Here is a 22355-nt window from a genome sequence, read left to right on the forward strand (position 1 = left end):
CGAGAGGTTGCCTCCATGTGTGTGATCATGGCATTGCCAAAGTGTATGGGTTATCCCTCTGTGGAGTTTACAGAAAGGGAAACGTTGGACTATAAACTATAAACACATAGATTAGGCTTTAGGACAGTTTGTTCTTTAGCAGCAGATAGATGCTCCTGGTCCGCGAGGCCATGAGGGTGTATTTGTCTGTTATGAGCATGAGGTCCGGCTAGTGCTATAGCCAGTGGCGGCCCATTTCTGGTTCCATCAGTGGTGCGTTTGTCGGGAGCTGCCTATAAGTGGCAGTTTTCAAATCTAGGGTCTCAAGGGACCCTAAATTATCCATAAAATGGGGTTTGTTCAAGGATGGAAAAACTTGGCTTTCCCTATACAAAACTTACTAATGGACTTAGTTAGTTATGTAGAGCATGAGTCCTCTGCAGAAGATAATTTATGTGATGAAAAGAGTAGTCAATCAGTGGTTACCCCATCCTCTAGTATGATGCCATGGGCCGAGGTTCGCCTTGGTGTGGTCTCTACCCAAGAGAAATCATGTTTAACCATCCATCAACCTAGAGGGCATGAAACAAGCATGTTGGAAACTATGGTAGTCATGGCATCAATAGGTCATCATGCTAAAGCCATAATGCCATGGAAAAGTGCTGATATATGATGGAATATGCTTGTGATTGAAACATCCCGTGTAATGGGTCACCATGACGACATAGTAGGCATCACAAGGATGTTAGAAGCCCTAGCGGTCAAGGGAAAACCGTTGCTTAAAAGGCACGGTTCCCAAGTTTTAAGAAGTGGTAATGATAAATCTGCTTTGGATAAGGACCAAAAGCTCTTATATAAACCCGTTATGGACTTTCCTTTTAAAGGGAAAGGTATGGAAGACCCTCTAACAGGGGATCAAAATGACATGTTGAAACTTATAGGACTCCCTAGACCACTCAGTGAGTTAGCAGAAAGGGATGTCAATGAGGATATTAACCCCCTACACCGAAAACGATGGGGATGGAAGAGGTTAAAGATCCTAAGAGGCTGGACCTAGATCATGATGAATATGAAGATTTTAATGACCCGGTGTTGATCCCAAAAGGGGGGACTAAATGTCCTCCTCTTTATAGGGATCTCCCAGTGTTTTATGGGTTGCCAAATGAGGATCCGATGACTCATTTAAGAGAATATAACCTAACTTGCATTGCAAGTGGGTTCGACGATATACATTGGATGCTCGTATTCCCAAGTACTCTAAAGGGAGAGGCAAGGAAATGGTACTGGAGCCTCCCAAGAGGGTCGATCAAATCATTTGATGAGTCTTGTGATAGATTTCTAGATGAGTATGAAAAGAAGCTCCCTATGATTCAGGTCTTAGGGCAGCTTATGCAGTTTAGATAGGAGTCTTTTCTTTCTGTTAAAGAGTATGCTAGAGCCTTTGATAGTGCTTTTAGGCTTTGGCCAAGAAGAGCCAATGCATTACCAGACGATGTGCTATGTAAGATCTTTCTGAATGGCTTAGAGATTAATACACAAATCCAAGTGGGACTGCGGAATCCTAAGTCATTAAGGGAAGCAAAAATGCATGCCATTTATTATGAGGGTCATATTCAGAGATGTTGGAAAAACTTTTGGAGTTTTCCCTGCTCAGTACAAGTGCATCCTAGCTTCCAACCATTTCTGCAAGAAGACAGCTCACTTGTTGATACCAAGGCAGCCTATGAGGGGAACCTTGGTGGCCAAAATCTCAAAGCAAAAAATGGCCATCCTATGAGTAGTAATGACATGCTTCTCAGTGAAAAGGTTCCAAGCCATGTAAGTCCCATTAGGGCTTGCAACACTTCCACGAGAGGTAGTTGTGATGGCAACATGGATAGAACCAATGGGCCTATGAGTGTTGATAAGCATTCTGTGTGTGCTTCTAATTTTGTTGCTAGTAAGGCTCTTGAGAGACCTTTGGTGTCGGAATCATGCTTCCGGGTGGATGTTGTTCCCTTCAGTGAAAGCATGGTTCTTATGGAAAAGGATTTGCAGTATGGACATAAACAAGTAAAGACATCTTTTGTAAAGAGGATGGAAAATGCTAAAAGTCCACCTGTGCTTCACAAAGGTCATAAGGATGTGAGGCCATTTGGCCATAGGGATAAGTTTGCACTGAGTTCGTTAGACCAGTGCAGCAAATTGAGGGAATGTAAGAATATTAAGGGAAATGTGAGATGGGTTTGGAGATCCAAAATCTCCAAAAGTATGGCAGGAGTGTTGGATGTAAGGCCAAGGATCCCACATGGATATATTTTGTCGAACCCCCAAGAGGATAAGATTGGATATACATCTGACAATATACACTGCCTTGGGATACACCCATGTGATGTGCCTAGGCTTGAAGCTCTACCTAGTTTGGGTCACAGAACTGATTTATGTGAAAACACAAATAGGGGAGGTTCGAATGAGTACAAAGCTATGATTTCTCCCAAAGGAGCCACTCAGCCGCTTGAATGACCAGTTTATTCGAATTATGATAAATGTAGGACATGTGAGCCCACTGAGGCCATTCATTCAGTTCATGGTGCCCAAGAAGGGATCTGCCTTATGGACGAGTGATTTGTGGAAAGGCTTGGACTTATGGCTCTACAAAAACCTAAGATCAAAAAATACAAGTTCAAGCTTTTAGCTAACTTGCATGAGTAGCATGGGGCTAGTCGACCTACGATATGCTATCCTTGGCACCCTGGGTAGTTTGACAGGGTGTGATGTATATGCCAAGGACATCAGTATTACGTGGACTAAAATGACCTATCTAGTTTTAAGCTAGGAAGGCTAGCTGCTTTGGATATTACGTCCAGATTTCATTAGGCCAAGAGGGCCAGTCGTTTGTTTAGTACAGGTGTGGTTAATGGTTTATTGTTTAGTTCTGTGGTCCTAGACAAGTTCGAAGAAGAGCTTGGAAGGAGCCTATGTCACGGAAGCTTCTTGTGGCCCTATCCAGGTGATATCTCTCCTTTACGAGTACCGTGTTTTTATGTTCTATGTGTCTCAGTACTTGTGTGGGGGATTTTCTTTTCTTGTTGGGGACCAACGTCCAAGGCATGAAGTCCCAGGTTTAGGTTAGGTATGTCTGAGGGAGGTCTGAGTAGTCCTTGCCTCCTGTAAAGACATTGCCAGGCATCGAAAGACCTGTTTTAGAAGGCAGTTCTAGTGACCCTGTTCTGCTAGTCTACCAGGCAGCTGTTCTAGGAGTTCTTGTTAGTTGTGAGGCAGTTAGAGAAGCATGCCAGAAGAAAAATGATGATGATATAGAGGAAAAAAACCCTGAATATCTCAAAGGAAATAGCTATCTACAAAGGTGTGTAAAAAGGGGTTCTGATCCCCCTATAAAAATAGAGAAAAAAAGAAAGAAAATTTATAAGCAATTGATCATCGCCTTGCGAAGGCTTGGTAGGTTCTTGGGGACGATTCAGACCCGGGGCCGATGCCTTGTCTTCCTAGGGGTGGCGTTTGCTGAAAAAGAAAAAAAATAAGGAAGATTGGAGCAAAAATAAAAGTGAGCGTCAGAAAAGGATTAAGTGTCGCCTAGCAAGGGCTTGGTAGGTTCTTGGGTACCGAGACAGGTCTTGAGGCCGATGCCCTGTTCTCCTTGGGTCACTACGCTCAGCTCCCTCCTTTTTACATGCCCGAGTATGCAGAATAAAAAACCTAAAAGAAAAAATGTGCTAAAAGCAACTACTTCTTGATCAGGCTATAGAAGTCCTAGCCTAGTAGGAGCTCCTGGTTGTGTTGTCCTTAGTTAGGTAGGTAGTTCAGACCACCACTTAGGGCGACCTCTTTGGTAAGCTTTTTAGTTTGGCCGTGTTGGAGCAGTCGGTTAGTGACTAGCTTCGGACCTTCTATCAGATTATGCTAGGCCTACTCCTTGTGGATGTCATGCCTTGGTTTTGTCAGGGGGTAGGGTGAGCATTGTGCTGTATTTTAGTATGTATCTATGTTGTATCAACTTGATGCTTCCTTTGGTTGTTTTGTGCAGATCTGTTGTGGGATTCGACGGGCTGAGTCGTCCTATCCCGTGGTCGCTAATGAGAGCGGAGTTTTGAGCCCGGGATGTGCCTAAAATTTTCCAAAAATTTGGAATTTAGGGGAAAAATATTCAACATTAAAGGCAGCGGCTCCAGCTAGGACGATTTTAAGCACAAAGTGAAAGATGACTTTTAAAAGGCTCCCGAGCGACACTTGTGGATTTTTGATAATTATTCTGACTACCGTGCGGGTTGTCAGGAGTTATAGTCAATGCGGGATGCTAAGCCGGACGCCCAGGATTTTTCAGAGCTCGATTTGGATGCCGGACGGGGAAGTGACCACAAAATGGTCAAGATTTGAAGAGGTGGACAAGTTTAAGGCTAAAATTGGGTGTGCCTTTTGGGAGCCTTGGACCCCCCCGTCTCCCCCCCCCCTCTCCCCCCGCCCCCCCAAAAAAAAAAAAAAAAAGCAATCTTGATGAAAAAACGTGAGGAAGATGAAGAAAAAACGTGGAGCAACATGGCGGCCGTTTTTTGCGCCCTCTCATGATGGAGATGGAGTATGCAGGCTGAAAGCAACCCATACAATTGATCATGGGGCTGATCTTCCCTCTCTTGGATGGTCTTATCGCCTCTCTTCATCCGTGAAATGGCTGCGGGAATGAAGAGATGGAAATCTAGTCTTTCTCTCTCCTCCCTCTCTCTCTCCCCTAAGGGGCTGTTCTTGTGTGCAAGAGGAAAATGAAGAATGGTGAAGGAAAGCTTGTCCGGTTGAGACCGGATTGCTTTCGGATCGATGTAGACATGAAGATTGCTGATTGTGAAGATGCTGGATATTGAATGTCAGCTAACCCGCAGTCCCGCAACAAAACCGAGATCCTGAAACACGGAGCCTAAGCGGTAATTTTAATTTTTATGAAGAAAAATGAGTTTTTATGCTATTTGATTGATGAAACATTGTTCCCATGGGTTTTCTATGAGTTTCAATAGTTTCTAATCAGAAAATCAGAAAATCATAAGTGATATGGCTGAAATTAATGTTATAAGACCCGAAAAACATGTGTTTAAGGGGTAAAAATGGGGGTTTTGCAAAATAAATGGAAAATATGAGACATAACGCCTATAAAACCTAAAATTTGGCTATCAAGGAACCTAAGGGCCACAGCCCACAATCAATCTTAATTTTTAATCATTTTTTATTGAAAAAAATAGAGAAAAAATACCAAAAAATGGTGAAAAATGGGTTTTAAATGGAAGAAAATTAGGAAACGGTAAAAGGAAAATTCCAAAAAATTACATGTGTGTTTGTGCAATGTATAATGAAGGTAAAGCACGAGGTTGGTCTCCATTTACTCTCGTTTCTATGTTTCTGTTCATGTTTATCGCTTTCTTTGTAAGGAAATACACATAAAATGACTCTTTCACCTATCAACGAATGCAAAACATTAAACGGTAGGGTGAAAGGGGAGGTTGAGCGTCAAAATATAAATTAAAATCTGATTTATGTGTTGCATTATGCCTATAGGACGGTGTTTCAAAATAAAGAGAAAGGCAGCATGAGTGTAAGGCTCGGTGTCTTTTCTCAGTACATAAACGCTAGTATGGAAATCATGAAAAGATTGGTTTCGCACGATGCACAATGCTGATTTTCTTCCTTTTGTGCACTAAATTGTTCACATTATGCACTATGCATAGTTCATGGTATCAACAGAAAAGATCCTCGATTGCATAGCAATTGTTTTCTTAGGAATTTGACCCTGATATGCCCAATTTTCGACTAGCAAAAGCTATCGGATGATACCACTTTTTCTCCCAAATTTGGGCTAAATAGTAGCTGATACTATGCATGGTGGCTGCTAAAAATATGTAAAATATCTCGCCTCTTTTGGGTGCTTTTAAAACTGGTGCTTTTACTAGCTCCTGTTTCACATCCTTGAAAGCTACCTTACAAGGGTCGCTCCATACAAATAGACAACTAAAGGATAATAAGTTTGTTAATGGCAACGTCCTTTCTGCCAAGGCATTTATAAACCTACGATAGTACCCTACCGATGACAGAAAGCTATGTACCTCTTTCGGAGTGCATGGTGGACTCATAGCGACTATAACCTTGATCTTTTCAGGGTCAGTTGCAATCCCTATTGAACTGACCACATGGCCTAGCAATAGCCCATAAGGCACTCCAAAGACACACTTCCATGGGTTAAGAGCAATACAAAATTGTCTGCAGCACTCAAAGCACTTTCTTAAGATAATCAACATCCTTTCCCTTACAGTGGCTGCCCCCAGGTCATCGATAAATACTTTCAACTCATCTGGGGAGATGTCACCAAAGGTCTTGTCTGCTATGCATTGCCATGATCCAGGTGCATTGCACAAACCAAAGGCCATCACATGGTACGCGAAAGTACCAAAGATAGTAATGAAAGTTGTTTTCAACTTGTCCTCTTCTGCAATTGCCATCTGGTTGTATCCTGCAAAGCAATCCATAAACGAATATATTTCCCTACCCGCTAATTGATCCAAAATATGGTCAATAAATGGCAACGGGTAGTAATCCTTAACCGTTTGCTTATTCAGCTCTCTAAAATCTACACATAGTCAGATCTTGTTGTTTTTCTTCTTCGTGATGACAACTGGTGAATACCATTTTGTGTGCTGTACAGGGAAGATTAAACCAACTTTTCGTAACTTCTGTAACTCCTCAAACAACCCGTCCCTCAATTCGCCTTACTTACTGATGCATAGGACAACTGTCTTCTTTTACAGGAATAGTATGAACAGCCAAGCTGGGAAGAATGCCTCTCAGCTCGTCATAACTCCAAGCAAAGATGTCGTGGAATTCCTGAATCAAGGACACATAGTCCTCCCTTTCTGCTGAACTGAGCATGGAACCTAATTTAATTGGCCGCGTATCATTCGGCATGCCAAGGTCCAACTCAATCACATCCGCATCTCTTATCCTATCTTGAGGCTCTATCAGCTCATTTAGAGTTATCTGATAAACATCCTCTGGAGTGGACCCCTCTCTAGATTCATCGCCGGATGATGTCTCACTACCAGATGGATCATCTGCTGTCTCTAATTCAGTGGAGGATAAAGGAGCTCTCTCACTCTGAGGAGACTCAGGGTAAGCATCGATTATTACTCGATTAGCATCTCTACCTAGAACCACTCGACTGGCAGGTATATCGACTTGACAGTCTGTTCGTAAGATCCAAGGCCTACCTAGCAAGACTCGATAGCTAGGACATCCTGTAAATCTTATCACCCTAAAGTCCAAGAAGCATTCTACACTTGCAACTGTAACATGGACTTTAGTAACACAACCTTCTGGTTGCCTTAGACTATCATCAGCCATTCTAAGAAGGGTGGAGCCATCTTTTTTGGATGCCTAGACCCAACCTCTCCATCAACTCTGAACTCATGATATTGACGGAGGACCCAGTGTCTACGATAGCATGCTCCACTAGTATTCCATCCACATATGCTGGAACCCTAGGGCAATTCTTTTCAGCATGATCAAACCAATCTTCCCCTACTCGTGCTATGCCCAAAGGTTCTACAATATATCCAATACGCAGGATCTTCTTGAATTCCTTGTGTACCCCTGGAGATAATTTAATCAACTGTAAGAGGTTTACATCTGGTTTGACTTCGCAAAGAGAACTTGCTAAATCAAAATCATGATAGGTAGCCAAAGCTCTCTTTTCTCGCCAAACCATCCTTTCTTTTGGTCTCGAGACCAATTTTGGTGCTTCTTTTTTAGCTCTTGCCTTCTTTCTTGGCACTTCCTCATCCTTCTTAGGATCGACTTTTTTGTCAATAGGCCTTAGAGGTCCCCCTTCCATGCCAGGATTCAGGACTTGCGTCCCCTTATCCCCTTGCTTAGGGTTTGCCTCGACCGGTTTTGCATTACCTTTATCACCCTCTTTAGCCTTTTGGCCTCTTGTCATGGCTCGTAGCTTAGAGGTTTCAGCGCCATTGACACGTACAACCTCGATAAGGCTAACTCCATTGCCTTGTGGCAACTCCTCTATAGTGGTCTTTCCCCTTTGCAGTATTTGTCTTGGTCCATCATTTTGCTGGAGGTTATTACCTTGCACTCTATGATTGACTGGACCTGGCTGTTTACTCCCTTGTTGGAGGGAACTAAACTTACTCCAATAGGTAGCAGCTAAGTGGCCCGACTTCCCACAAATATCACATTTAACATTTTGTCAGTTTCTAAGGAAATGTTGTCCACCACACCACTTATAGCTGAATCTTGAGGGACCACCCTCTTCAAGGTGTCGACTCCCTATCAGATTCTGCTGCTTCTTTAGGAAATTGACGTCAAGAGCTATTTGCCGATATTGTTCAGAAATCATGTCAGTGTAGTGCTTCATCATATCCTTAACTTTGCCAAGGACATTAGAGGCACTCGACTCATAGCCTTGATCGTCTATCCGTCATTCCATTGGCCTAACAATTTGATTGGGCATTGGTTGTTGACTCACAGGAACAACATTAGGGTTCAAAGCTTGGCCTCCAACATTTGGTGGAGCCAACTAACTGGCCATAGGCATAGTCACACTGGGAGGAGCTAGCAGCAAAGGTACATTTTGAACCATGCTTCCTCTCGCATTAGGGTTATTTGTAGGCATCCCTTGACTTCTATTTATCAATGGTAAATTGCCTCCAGGTACTAGACCCACATTAAGATTTTTTCGAGAGGAGTAGGCCGTTTGTAATCGTGACTCTACTCCTTCTGCTCGTGTGATGGCGATGTCTATATCAGCCAAAGCCACACTACTCAATTATACCTGAATATTGAAATCCAATCCATGCAACAAGTATTGCAATTGGGCAGCCGGCGAAATAGGAATGTAAGTTTGTAACTTACGAAATACTTCCTTAAGCTTCTTGACATAGGCTTTCACATTCTCATGGGGGTCTTGGCGTGTTACATTCAAACACGCAACCAGTATTGGCCACCTCTTTCACGGGCATATTCTCCTCGTGATGGGACGTGAAATGGGCCGGCAGTGGCTATGGCACTAGCCAGACCTCATGCTCATAACAGACAAACATACCCTCACAGCCTCACGGACCAGGAGCGTCTATTTGCTGGGCTGCTAAAGAACAAACTGCCCTAAAGCCTAATCTATGCATTTATAGTTTATAGTCCAATGTTTTCCTTTCTATAAACTCCACAAAGGGAGAATCCATACACTTTGGCAATGCCACGATCACACACATGGAGGCAACCTCTCGGTAGAAACACCGCGGCCCCACTGCAGCTCTCCTACATTGCAGGGATTAGCCCCTTGATGCGCTGCTCAACCTATAACACAAATGAACACAAAATCCTCTCTTTCATATTTTTCGTATTTCCAGGAGATACACCATGTGTCCTTACTTAACAGTCCCTTAGGAAACCGCCCCTCTATCCTACGGCAAGGGATAACCTTACACTCTCACTACACATATACGGAGAAGTTGTGCCTTGTAATGGTCTTTGCGACTACAAAATTCAGGCACTACATTCTCTATGAGAAGGTAGTTTTCTATAAGAAAGCGGAAGGGCTTAGATTGCTTATGAACAAGCTGCAACCGCCTGATCGTTTGGCAAAATGGTTAATCACTTTGCAGGAGTTTGATTATGAGATTAAGAGTAAGCCACCGAGGTTGCAGGGGATTGTGGAATGCCTTGTGGATTTCGGGGAGCCGAAAGAGACTTTGGCTAAAGGAAGTGATATTGAAGAAATGTTTAAAATTGATACAGCTTCTATCCCATCTTGGTATGCTGCTATCGCGCATTATCTATCAAAGGGAGAGACTAGAGTTGGTTTATCAAGTTCTGAAAAGAGGAAAATCAGACAACGGGCTTTGAAGTTTTCCTTGATCACAGGAACACTATATCGACAGGATGTTGATGATATCTATTGCCAGTGTGTGATGCCTGACGAGGTTCCTTTCATCTTGGAAGAGTGCCATGACTCTGCGTGTGGAGGGCACTTCGCTGGATGGTTGACGGCACAGAAAGCTTTAAGAGCTGGATATTGGTGGCCGTCCATCTTCCAAGACTCCTTTGAGTACGTTAAGAGATGTGATATCTGTCTCAAAGACATGACAACAGAGAGAATAGGAAACGCCCACTTACGCCTATCATGGCTATCCTTCCATTTGAGAAGTGGGGCATTGAATTTGTGGGTTCTATCAACCCGTCGTCTACTACTCAGAAGAGGTACGTTATAGTAGCAATTGATTATTTCACAAAATGGTCAGAAGCGCGGGCGACGAGGCAGGATAATGTAAAAGAGACTGCAAGTTTCCTCTTAGAGTAGATTATCTGCCATTTCGGTCCACCGAAGGAACTAGTGTCGGACTGTGGAACCCACTTTTTGAATAAAGTGATTAAAAGCGTGACTGAAGCTTGGCAAATCAAGCATAACAAAACGATCCCCTATAATTCGCAAGCCAACGGGCAAGTCGAAAGTACTAATAAGCAGCTTGTGGGTATCTTGTCTAAAATAGTCTCTGAGAAGAAACGAGACAGGGACATGAAGTTGTATGTGGCAGTATGGGTGTATAATACAACATTCAAGCGAGCTACTGGCCATAGTCCATTTAAATTAGTTTATGGGGAAGAGTGTGTGTTACCCCTCGAAATTGAGTTGCCAACCATACGGTTTGAATTAACCACTCTTTGGGAGACGAGGATGCACTCTTTGAACGTTTCACGACCATAGCCCACTTGGATGAGCTGAAATTGCAGAGCTTATTACACCAGGAGGTAGCTAAACGTCGATGAAGCAGTTGCACGACCTTAAAGCAAAGAAGTATATCTTTAAAAAAGGGCAATTAGTTCTGTTTTACGATGTGCGTAGGGAGCTGTTTCCAGGGAAGCTGGAACCTAGATGGGATGGCCCCTACAAGATTGTCAGGATAGGAAAAAATAGGTCTACGGATCTACTAGCTGATCTGCAGGGAGTAGAATTTAAAAATAAGGTTAATCTTAATAAGATTAAACCTTATTATTTCTAAGTATGCTAACACGGAGACATGCATTGCAGGTCCATGCTGGGGCTGATTTGAGACTTGCAAAAGAGCTTAAAGCTAGTTAATGGGGCGGTTAATTCCTTATTTGGAGCACCCATATCTAGAGCAGAGATATCATCAAGGGAAACTTATCTGGTGGAGCAAAGGATACAAAGTGATTGAGCAAGAAGACGGAACCTTTGTGTGGGAGATCAAAGTCTTCTGCCATCACTGCTTACGAATGTTGACAAGTATGCCTGCTGAGTTTAATGAAGAAGGTGGGATGGAGCCGTCAGTTTATCCTCTAAACATGCTAAATTTTGACTATCATAATTACGAATAGAGGAGTTCGTGATGGCAGGCTGTGTAAACCCATTGTGGACGTACACATTATATTTTGACAGAGTGTCCAGGGGACCTAATAAAAAAGGGAGTGTTGGAGTAGTAATCCGAGATCCCCGACGTAGAGTTATGATGAAGTTAGCTGCTTATCTCGGGGTAGGATTCAGTAACAACATGGCGGAGTATAAAGCCTTGATTATGGGACTGCATATTTCCAAGCAAGGTGGTATTCGGCAGTTGTTAGTAAAAGGGGATTCCCAGTTGATCTTGAATCAGCTAGATGGGACATACACAGTGCGGAGTCCCATCCTTTGTATGTATCATCGAACTGCCATGACCCTACTTGAGGAGTTTGAGAGAGTGTCTCTTCAGCTAATTCCACGTTACAGGAATCAGTTTGCGGATTCACTAGCAAACCTTGCTTATGAAGAAGACATTTTCTTCAATTGTGGTCCTAGTTTGGATATTGCTATCAATAATGAGACAGGACTCGGTCGCTTGTGGGAAATGTTATCAGAGCATGCAATATATGGCAGGCGATGGTTGATATGGGTGATGCAAAGAGTAGCCGAGACCCATCTACCATTGTTATCCTGGACCCATAGGCTGATTAGACAACATGTTATGTGTACGCCTCTTGCTATATATGCAGGAGGGATGGGTCATAATCTTATGCATTTAGCTTAGGGCTGCGAGCCCCATTTTTCCTCCTTGGAAAGGAGCATATTATTGTATATCTGTACTATTTCGGGGAGGGATGTGTAGGTGCTATTATTTTTTATCTTGTTAGGCCAAGAGGGCTAGTTTTGCGAGGTTTTAAATGCTTTATTTCATTAGGCCAAGAGGGCCAGTCGTCTGTTTAGTATGGGTGCAGTTAATGGTTTCTTGTTTTAGTCCTGTGCTAGACAGGTTCAAAGAAGAGCTTGGAAGGAGCCTATGTCGCGCGGAGACTTCTCATGGCCCTATCCAAGTGATATCTCTTCTTTACGAGTACTGTGTTTTTATGCTATATGTGTATGTGTACTTGTAGGGAATTTTCTTTTCTTGTTGGGGACCGGCATCCAAGGCATGAAGTCCTAGGTTTCTGTTAGGTCTGTCTGAGGGAGGGCTAAGTAGTCATTGCCTCCTGTAAAGACATTGCCAGGCATCGAAAGACCTATTTTAGAAGGCAGTTCTAGTGACCCTGTTCTACTAGCCTGCTAGGAAGCCATTCTAGGAGTTCTTGTTAGTTGTGAGGTAGTTAGAGAAGCTTGCCAGAGGAAAAAATGATGATGATAGAGAGGAAAAAAAACCCTGAATATCTCAAAGACAATAAATATATACAAAGGTGTGTAAAAAGGGGTTCTAACCCCTATAAAAATAGAAAAGAAAAGAAAGGAAAATTTATAAGCAGTTGATCATCGCCTTGTGCGAAGGCCTAGTAGGTTCTTGGGGACGAGTCAGACCCGGGGCCGATGCCTTGTCTTCCTAGGGATGGCATCTCGTTGAAAAAGAAAAAAGTAAGGAAGGTTGGAGCGAAAATAAAAGTGAGAGTCAGAAAAGGATTAAGTGTTGCCTCACGAGGGCTTGGTAGGTTCTTGGGTACCGAGACAGAACTCGAGGCCGATGCCCTGTTCTCCTTGGGTCACTACGCTCAGCTCCCTCCTTTTTACATGCCCGAGTATGGGGGAATAAAAACCTAAAAGAAGAAATGTGCTAAAAGACAATACTTCTTGATCAGGCTATAGGAGTCCTCGCCTAGTAGGAACTTTTGGGGTGTGTTGTCCTTAGTTAGGTCGGTAGTTCAGACCACCACTTAGGGCGACTTCTTTGAGAGTTCACTACTAGAGCTGCATTCTCCAATGTATCTATCTCTGTAGAGGATAAAGGAACTCTCTCACTTTGAGGAGATTCAGGATATGCATCTACTACTATGCATCTAGAACTTCTATCAAAGATCAACCAACCAGCGGGTATATCAACTTAACAATCTACTTATAAGATCCATGGCCTACCTAGCAGTACTTGATATCTAGACTGCCCCACAAACCTAATTACCCTAAAGTCCAAAATGCATTTCACATTGGCAACGGTCATGTGGACTTTAGTAATGCACCCTTCAGGTTGTCTTAAACTGTCATCGGCCATTTGAAGAATCGTGGAGGCATCTTTTTGGAATTCTAACCTTAGCCTCTCCATGAATTCCAAACTCATAATCTTGATGGAGGATGATGTGTATATAATGGCATGATCAATTAATATTCCATCAATGTATGCTGCTACCCTTGGACAATGCTTTTTAGCATGCTCAAACCAATCATCTCCTACTCATGCTATGCCCAAGGGATCCATGATATGCCCCGTGCAAAAAATCTTCTTAAAATATTTACGCACTCCTAGAGTTAACTTAATTAACAACAAGAGGTTTACATCTGGCTTAACTTCACAAAGAGAACTCGCTAAATAAAATTCATGATATTTAGCAATAGCTCTCTTCTTCCACTAGACTATTCTCTCCTTTGGTCTTTGAATATGTTTTGGTGTCTCTTTTTTTGGTTTTACCTTCTTCTTTGGCAATTCCTTATCCTTCTTGGGGTCAATTTTACCATCAATGGCTTTTAGAGGTTCACCTTCCATGTCGCGATTAAGGACTTGCATCCCCTTATCATCTTGCTTAGGGTTTCCCTCTTAGTAGGTTTTTACCTTGTCTTTTTCACCCATAAATTAGAAGCTTCGATGTCTTTGACATAAAACATCTTCAATAAGGTTGACTCCATTGCCACTAGGCAGCTCCTCTACAATAGCTTTCCCTCTTTGTAGTATTTGTTTCGGTCTTTGATCTTGCTAGAGAGTATTTCCTTGTGCTCAATGGTTGACTGGACTTGGATGTTTACTTCCTTACTGGAGAGAGCTAATCTTACTCCAACAGGTACTAGCAAAGTGGCCATACTTTCTCCATATGTCACATTTAATATTTGTACAATTGCTAAGGAAATGTTGTCTACCTTGCCACTTAGAGTTGAATCTTAAGGGGGCACCATCTTGAGGACATCAACACCCTATCAAATTCTATTGTTTCTTAAGGAAATTGACATCAATAGCTATTTGCCTATATTGTTTAGTGATCACGTCACTATGATGCTTCATCATATCCTTAACTTTGCCAAGGAGATTTGAGGCACTTAACTCATAGCTGCGATCGTCTACCTATTGTTCCATTGGCCTAACCACTTGATTGGAAATTGGTAGCTAATTCCCTAAAACAAGGTTAGGGTTCATTTTTTAGCATCCAACACTTGGTGGAGCCATCTAACTAGGCATAGGCATGGTCACACTGGGAGGAGCTAAAAACATGGGCACGCTGCAGCTCATCCTTTTAGAATCATATTAAAGAACATCGTCAAGTTTCCTTCATCTTGGATTCAACAGTTTAAACATTAAATTTTGGAATTCATTAACATGAAGTTCTGCATCTTCCTATGCTAACCCATTAAAAATGTGTAGAGAAAATCCTAAGATTGGCAAGTCCAGTGTTCCTGTTGGTATTGCAATGGGTTGTGCCATGGTGACCCAACGAGAGGCTTGAATGATGGGAACTATAGCCCCACTCAAAGTGGGCCTACTAACTAGGAGAGGGAAAGTACTAGAACTTCCTCCTCCTCCTCCTCCTAACAGACTATGTGTGGAGCTAGAGTTACTAAGACCCCGCCCTTGTAGGGATATCAGATCACTCCTTTGTGGAGAATATTCCCTAATAATTTCAACCCACCATCGAGCCCATTCAACTCTTTCTTGCTTTTGAAGCTTGGCTTGATAGTCTTTTGGATCTATTTCATTTGGATTTTGGCATACACTAATTAACTAGTCCCTATTGACTGGGATTTAGAGAGACTGCTTCTTATTAGTGGCTCTCGACAAAGCACCACCTATTTGACCTAAACCGGCCATGATGCTAGCTTTATGGAACTAGCTAGGCCTCTACTATGCAGCCAAAATACCCCTCACGGCCTTGTGGCCAAGAGCGTCTAAGGGTTATACTACCCTAATCTCTAATGTACAACTTCATATTTGTATGGATTTTAATCCAATGGGTAACCCTTCCCACACTCCCCAGAGGAAGTCCCTATACATGTCAGTGTAATACACCATGTAAGCTGCTAATATAGCTATTCCTATGACAAATCAATTGAAAGATCAAGGTTGTACTTTTCTTAGGGTGAGGAACAACAACCCAATTTTGATAAACTTAAAGTAGCTATTGCTACAACTCCAATTATAGCTATAGTGGATCCACACAAAAGCTTTCACGTGGAAACTGATGGTAGTGCCATAGCCATCGGAGTCATCATCCTCCAAGAGGATTGACTTGTGGCTTTTGAAAGTAAAAAGCTAGACAAGACTCAATAGAATTATTCTACTTACGAACATGAGCTCTATGTAATTATCTATGCTTTGAAAAATTGCGATATAATTTGTATGGAGCTCCATTTGAGGTAGTATTTAAATGATCAAGAGAGTATCAAATGGTTTACTACCCAAACAAATTTGAAAGGAAGAAAGGCTCGATGGGCTGAATTTCTTCTAGAGTTTGATTGAATGCTAGGGTATTGCAAGGGTAATATAATGTTGTAGCTAATGCTTTAAGTTGAGTACTTGAGATTGACAGTCTCTCATTTAAAATATTAAAGAGTGATATATTAGAATCTCTATGAGGAAAATGTGAGCATAACGGATCTTATGAAATGGTGTGGAATGTAGTTAAATGAAGGGATCCCTTCGCAACTCATGCACAAGATGTGAATTCCACACATGACTCCTCTCTTACCAGTGATGAGCTCAATCGATGGAAGAACTTTACCATTGATTATGGGTACTTGCTTCACAAAGATCAAATATGTGTACCCTCGGTCTTAGATGCGGTTTAAATTCTTTATCGGTGTCATGATATTCCTAGTGTAGGTCGTCTTGAGATACAAAAGACCTATACCCATGTACGTAGACACTTTTATTGGTCTGGAATGCATAAGGATATAGAGAATATGTTCTTCAATACCAAAAGTGTCAAATGAACAAAGTTGAGTGCCTAAAGGTAGGTGGGCTTTTGCATACTTTAGCAATTTCTAATGGCAAAAGGGAGAGCCTCTCTATGGATTTTATAGTTGGCCTTCCTACTACCAATCGTGGTCATGATGCCATTTGGGTAGTAGTGGATAGACTCATTAAGATGTGTAGGTTCATTCCTAAAAAGACAATTGTTAAAACTCCTAAATTAGCCTGGCTATTTGTGGAGAATATTAATCATCTCTTTATGGATTGCCAGCTAATATCATAAGTTATCATGAGATCAAAAGTTTAATAGCCATTTTTGGAGAGTTGTATTCAGAAGGTTAGATATAATGCTTAATCTAAGTATTGTAGATCACCCTCAAACAGATGGGAAAATTAAGCAGGTAAACCAAAATCTAGAAGATATGCTACGAGCATATGTAAGCAAAAAAAATCCAATTGGAAAGATTATTTAGTGATATTAGAGTTTTCTTATAATAATTTTAAGCATATGACTGTAGGGTTTAGTCCATTCATGCTTATGTATGGATTTTAACTTTCTCACCAGTTACAGTGGGATTAGACAATGAGAAAATCCAACATGTAGGGGACTTTCCTCAAGATCATTTTGATATGCTAAAACTAGCACACTTAAATGTTAAACAAGCTCCCATTATAGGAAATATGTAGATGAACATAGACATATGGTTACCTTTGAAAAATGTGATAAGGTCAACTTGTATGTTCTAGAATATTCAAGAAGTTTGAATTTTGGAATAGCTTCTATCTCCACAGTATTGTGGCCCATTTACAATCCTTGAACATGTTTGTGAAGTTGCATACAAATCAGATCTACCCTACTTTAGTAGAGTCCATCGAATCTTCTATGTTAATTTGTAATGATGATAGTTTGGTGGACAGAGGAGCATTAGTAGAAATTATTGAACCATCGATTCAACCTTATGAACCAAAATGGATCTTGGTTTATGAGTATTGTACACATCATCATGTTTGAAAACAAGTTTTGGTTAAGTGAAAAGATAGACCTAAAGAAGGTTCTACTTGGGAGAACATTATGGTACTCAAGAAGTAATTTTACACTTTTGTTTTCAAGGACGAAAACTCCTCCAACAAGGGGGAGTAATGTCAAGACAAGGGTCCTGAGTTTTCAAGGATGAAAACTCTTCCAAAAGGGGAGAGTTTTCAAGTACAAAAACTCTTCTATTCCAAAAGGGGAGAGTAGTATCAAGACAAGGGTCCTGAGTGGACACGATGTATCATGATCCATAGGATACCTCAATCATAGTGCTAATAGTAGGTAATGGACCACTATGCTAAGGTGTTGATATCGTCAATTGGTCAAGTCTATATTAGGGCACAAGAGTATATAGACTAAAGGGCCAAAGGATAGGCAATTAGTGTGAATGGACTCACTAAAATTCAGGGTCTAAAACATGGATCTGCCTAAACATACCAATGCAATGCTAAAGGAGGCTATCTCCTTAAGTGGCTAGGAGGTTAACTAAGCTTTTCCTAACTTCTGTGCTGCTCACTAAAGGAAAAAGGCACCCATGAGTGCTTGGTAGCTTTGTGTTGTTGTGAATAAGCCCTACACTATAGTATATGTAGCTTGGTGGCTTTTTTTATTCTTAGAGTTTGATTTCTTAGTCATAACAATAAAAGGGAGACAACACTAGATGGCTAGTCATATGCTATCCATCCCCAAGGGAGAATCGGCTATGAGAGTAGATGATGATCTTCTGGATGGCTTTCTACCTTTCTAATGAGGCATTTGATTTGCACTTGATCTTATACACCCACTTGTTAGTGAATTGCTTTCTTACCATAAGGCAACTCAACTAGATTCCATGCCTTATTCTTTGTCAATGCATCGATTTCCTCATCCATGGTATTCTTCCAATATTTGCTTCCAATTGCTACTTCAAAGCACGTACGCTCTACATGTTGAACATAAGATACCATGTATACATAATACATCTTCACAAAGCCATTATATCTCAATCTGTCAATTGGATGTTGTACACTTTATCATCTGATCTTCTTAATTGAGGTGCACTAGACCGTATCTCAACCATTCTTAAATGAGGTGGTAAATACTTTCCTAAACTCTTTATTCCTAGAGTTCTAACATGTGGTATTCCAAACTCATCATCCATAGACTCATCCTTTGGAATTTCACCCCCACAGGCTTCTTTCATTGTGCAAATTTTGCCTTCTTTTCTACACTCCTCAACCTATCACTCCATGGACTATAATTGCCATTGCTTTCTTCATAGTCTTGCAGTCCATACATGTCCTCAATATGTTGATTTCTTTGACCATTGTTTGTTGGAATTTTCTTTCCATAACCATCATCATCACTGCTCTCATAAGCATCTAACTCCAGTACAACTTTTGGTCTCATACTCATTGAACCTTACATCCCTACTTATGTAGACCTCTCCATTGATAGGATCATAACATTTGTAACCCTTCTTCTCATTTGGATAGCTAAGGAAAATACATTAGACAGCGGCCTTTGGTTCCATCTTTTTCCTCAAATCATTAGGGGCATGAATAGAGCATACACAACCAAACACCCTCAGATGTGCAACTATAGGCATTCTTCCATACATCTTCTCATACAAAGACATATGATGAGTTAAAGTTGTCGGTGTCCTATTCATAATATAGATTGCAATATAATATGTACTAACTAAATTACCCAATAAGTTAAAGGTTTGTGCATTTGGTTTATCATAGCCCTTGCAACTTTCACAATGATATTGTTCTTTTTCTTTGCAACACCATTTTGCTGTGGTGTATATCTGCATGTAACCTATGTCTTGATTCCATGATCTCTTAAGTAGTATTAAGAAAACTCATATGACATATATTCACTATTATCCGATCTCAAACACTTTATGTATCTACCAAACTACTTTTCTGATGGCATTGAACTTCAAAAACTTTTTAAAAGCCTCACTTTTAAGTTTCAAGAAAAAAACCCATGTCATCTTGCTAAAATTATAAAAAAAGGTGATATAGAACCTACATAACCTACTCAAAGAAACATTGTGACATAGAGCCTGAATATCCAAATGTACCATTATCAAAGGATACGGCCTAACTCTCCCCCTCTTTGGAAATGGGAGTCTAGGATACATACATGATCATAATTGAAATAGCCAAATTGTAGAAGCCCACAAAAAATCTATCTAGATTGCATCTATTTAAGCCTTTGCAAGTTTACATGCCCAATCCTTCTATACCATGACTCAACATCTTTATCTTTTCCACACTCAATCTCAGCATATATAGGACTTGATGGGACTTGAAATGGGCCGGCACTAGCTATGGCACTAGCCGGACCTCATGCTCATAACAGACAAACACACCCTCATGGCCTCGCGGACCAGGAGTGTCTATCTACTGCTAAAGGACAAACTGCCCTAAAGCTTAATCTATGCGTTTATAGTTTTTGTATTTTTGTAGTCCAATGTTTCCCTTCCTATAAACTCCACAGAGGGAGAACCCATACACACTGGCAATAAATACCACGATAATCACATACATGGGAAGCAACCTCTCGGTAGAAACACCGCGGCCCCACTGCAGCTCTCCTACATCGTAGGGATTAGCCCCTTGATGCGCTACTCAACATATGAAACAAATGAACAAACTCCACTCTTCATTTTGAAAGTTTCCAGGAGATATACCATGTGTCCTTACTTAACAGTCCCTTAGGAAACCGACCCTCTATCCTACAGCAAGGGATAACCTTACGCTCTCAATCGTGGGTCAAATTCCTAAGAAAACAAGTGCTATGCAGTCTTGGAGCTTTTCTGTTGATACCATGAACTATGCATAGTGCATAATGTGAACGCTTTAGTGCAGAAACAGAAGAAAATCAGCATTTTTCATCGTGCGAAACCATTCTTTCCATGATTTCCATGCTAGCATTTATGTGCTACAATGAGAAAAGGCACCGAGCCTTATGCTCATACTGCCTTTCTCTTTATTTTAAAACAATGTCCTATAGGCATGATGCAACACATAAACCAGATTTTAGTTTATATTTTGACGCTCAACCTCCCCTCTCCCCCCGCCGTTTAATGTTTTGCATTCGTTGATAGGTGAAAGGGTCATTTTATGTGTGTTTCCTTAAAAAGAAAGCGATAAACATGAACGGAAACATAGAAACGAGGATAAACTGAGGCCAAACTCGTGCTTTCCCTTCATTATACACTGCACAAACACACATGTAATTTTCAAGAATTTTCCTTTTACCGTTTCCTAATTTTCTCCCATTTAAAACCCATTTTTCACCATTTTTTGGTATTTTTCCTCTATTTTTTCAATTAAAAGTGACTAAAAATTAAGATTGATTGTGGGATGTGGCCCTTAGGTTCCTTGACAGCAAAATTTTGGGTTTTGTAGGTGTTATGTCTCATATTTTCCATTTATTTTGCAAAAATCCCATTTTTACCCCTTAAATGCGTGTTTTTTGGTTTTTATAACATTAATTTCAGTCATATCACTTATGATTTTCTAATTTTTAGATTATAAACTGTTGAAACTCATAGAAAACAACATCATAATGAATATTCAGCCCATGGGAACAATGTTTCATCAATCAAATGGCATAAAAACTCATTTTTCTTCATAAAAAATCAAATTACCGCTTAGGTTTCGTGTTTTGGGATTTCGGTTTTGCTGCAGGACTACGGGTCAGCCCACATTCAATGTCCAACATCTTCACAATAAACAGTCTTCATGTCTACATCGACGCGGAAGCAATCCGGTCCCAACCGGACAATCTTTCCTTCACCGTTCTTCATTTCCTCTTGCACGCAGGAATAGCCCTTTAGAGAAGAGAGAAAGGGAGGAGAGAGAAATACTAGATCTGGTTCTCTTCATTCAATCCATCATTCCACGAGCGAAGGGCGGTGATAAGACCAGCAGAGAGGGAGAAGATCAGTCCCATGATCAGTTGCATAGGGTCTTCATAGCCTGTCATCACCCCCATGAGGAGACTTCAAATGGAAAAAAATTAACGTGTCGCCTCACGAGAGCTTGGTAGGTTCTTGGATATTGAGTTAGGACATGATTCCCTATTCTTTGTGGGTCATTACACTTAGCTCCCTCCTTTTTACATGCTCAAACATGGAGATCTTGAAAGAAAAATGTGTTAATAGGAAATTTATGATGACCAATCTATAGGAGTCCTTGCCTAGTAGGAGTTCTTAGTGCAGTTGTCCTAAGTTGGGTAGATAGTTCATGCCACCACCTAGGATAACTTCTTTGATAGTTCTTTTTAACATGTCTATGGTATCGGAGTAGTTGGTTAGCAACTCGCTTTGAATTTCTGTCAGATTATGTTGGGCCTATCCCTTGAGTATTTTCATGCCTTGATTTTGTCAGGGGATAGGGTAAGAGTTGTACTTGTGCTTTGTTGTGTATTTTATTTTGTGATAGGTTGATGCTTTTTATGGCTATTATTTGTTATAATGTACCCGCTGTCCAAGCATGTTTTTAGCAGTCCATCGAGAGACAAGTCTAAGCGATGTCGCTTGGCACTCCCATGGAATATCATGGGGTTTGTCGCCTAGGGTTTCCCGAGTCTGTCTCACAACAGAACATTCATGGCTGAACCCACTAGGATTGACTTGAAACTTGATTTCCTAGTGGTCAAGGTCTCCTGACAGCATTCTAGCATCAGGGCTTGGGTCTTGGACATCCTACTTTACATTGAGATACCCAAGCCAAAGTAGACCCATGCCGCACTTGGTTCAAAGAGATGGAAAATGAGAGGGATTTGCCGCTCAACCTCTCTGACCGTAGGGCATAGTCCCATTCCGATCCCCTAAAATGGCATGAATCAAAATTCTAACCTAACAAAACCTAAAGGTTGAATGACAGTAAAACCTTGTGAGAAGCATCCCAGTTCTCTAGGACCATCCTGTTGTAGGA

Source organism: Lygodium microphyllum, chromosome 15 (assembly GCF_053477565.2).
Source record: "Lygodium microphyllum isolate KBCC chromosome 15, Lygodium_microphyllum_v1.1.10, whole genome shotgun sequence".
NCBI lineage: Eukaryota > Viridiplantae > Streptophyta > Polypodiopsida > Schizaeales > Lygodiaceae > Lygodium > Lygodium microphyllum.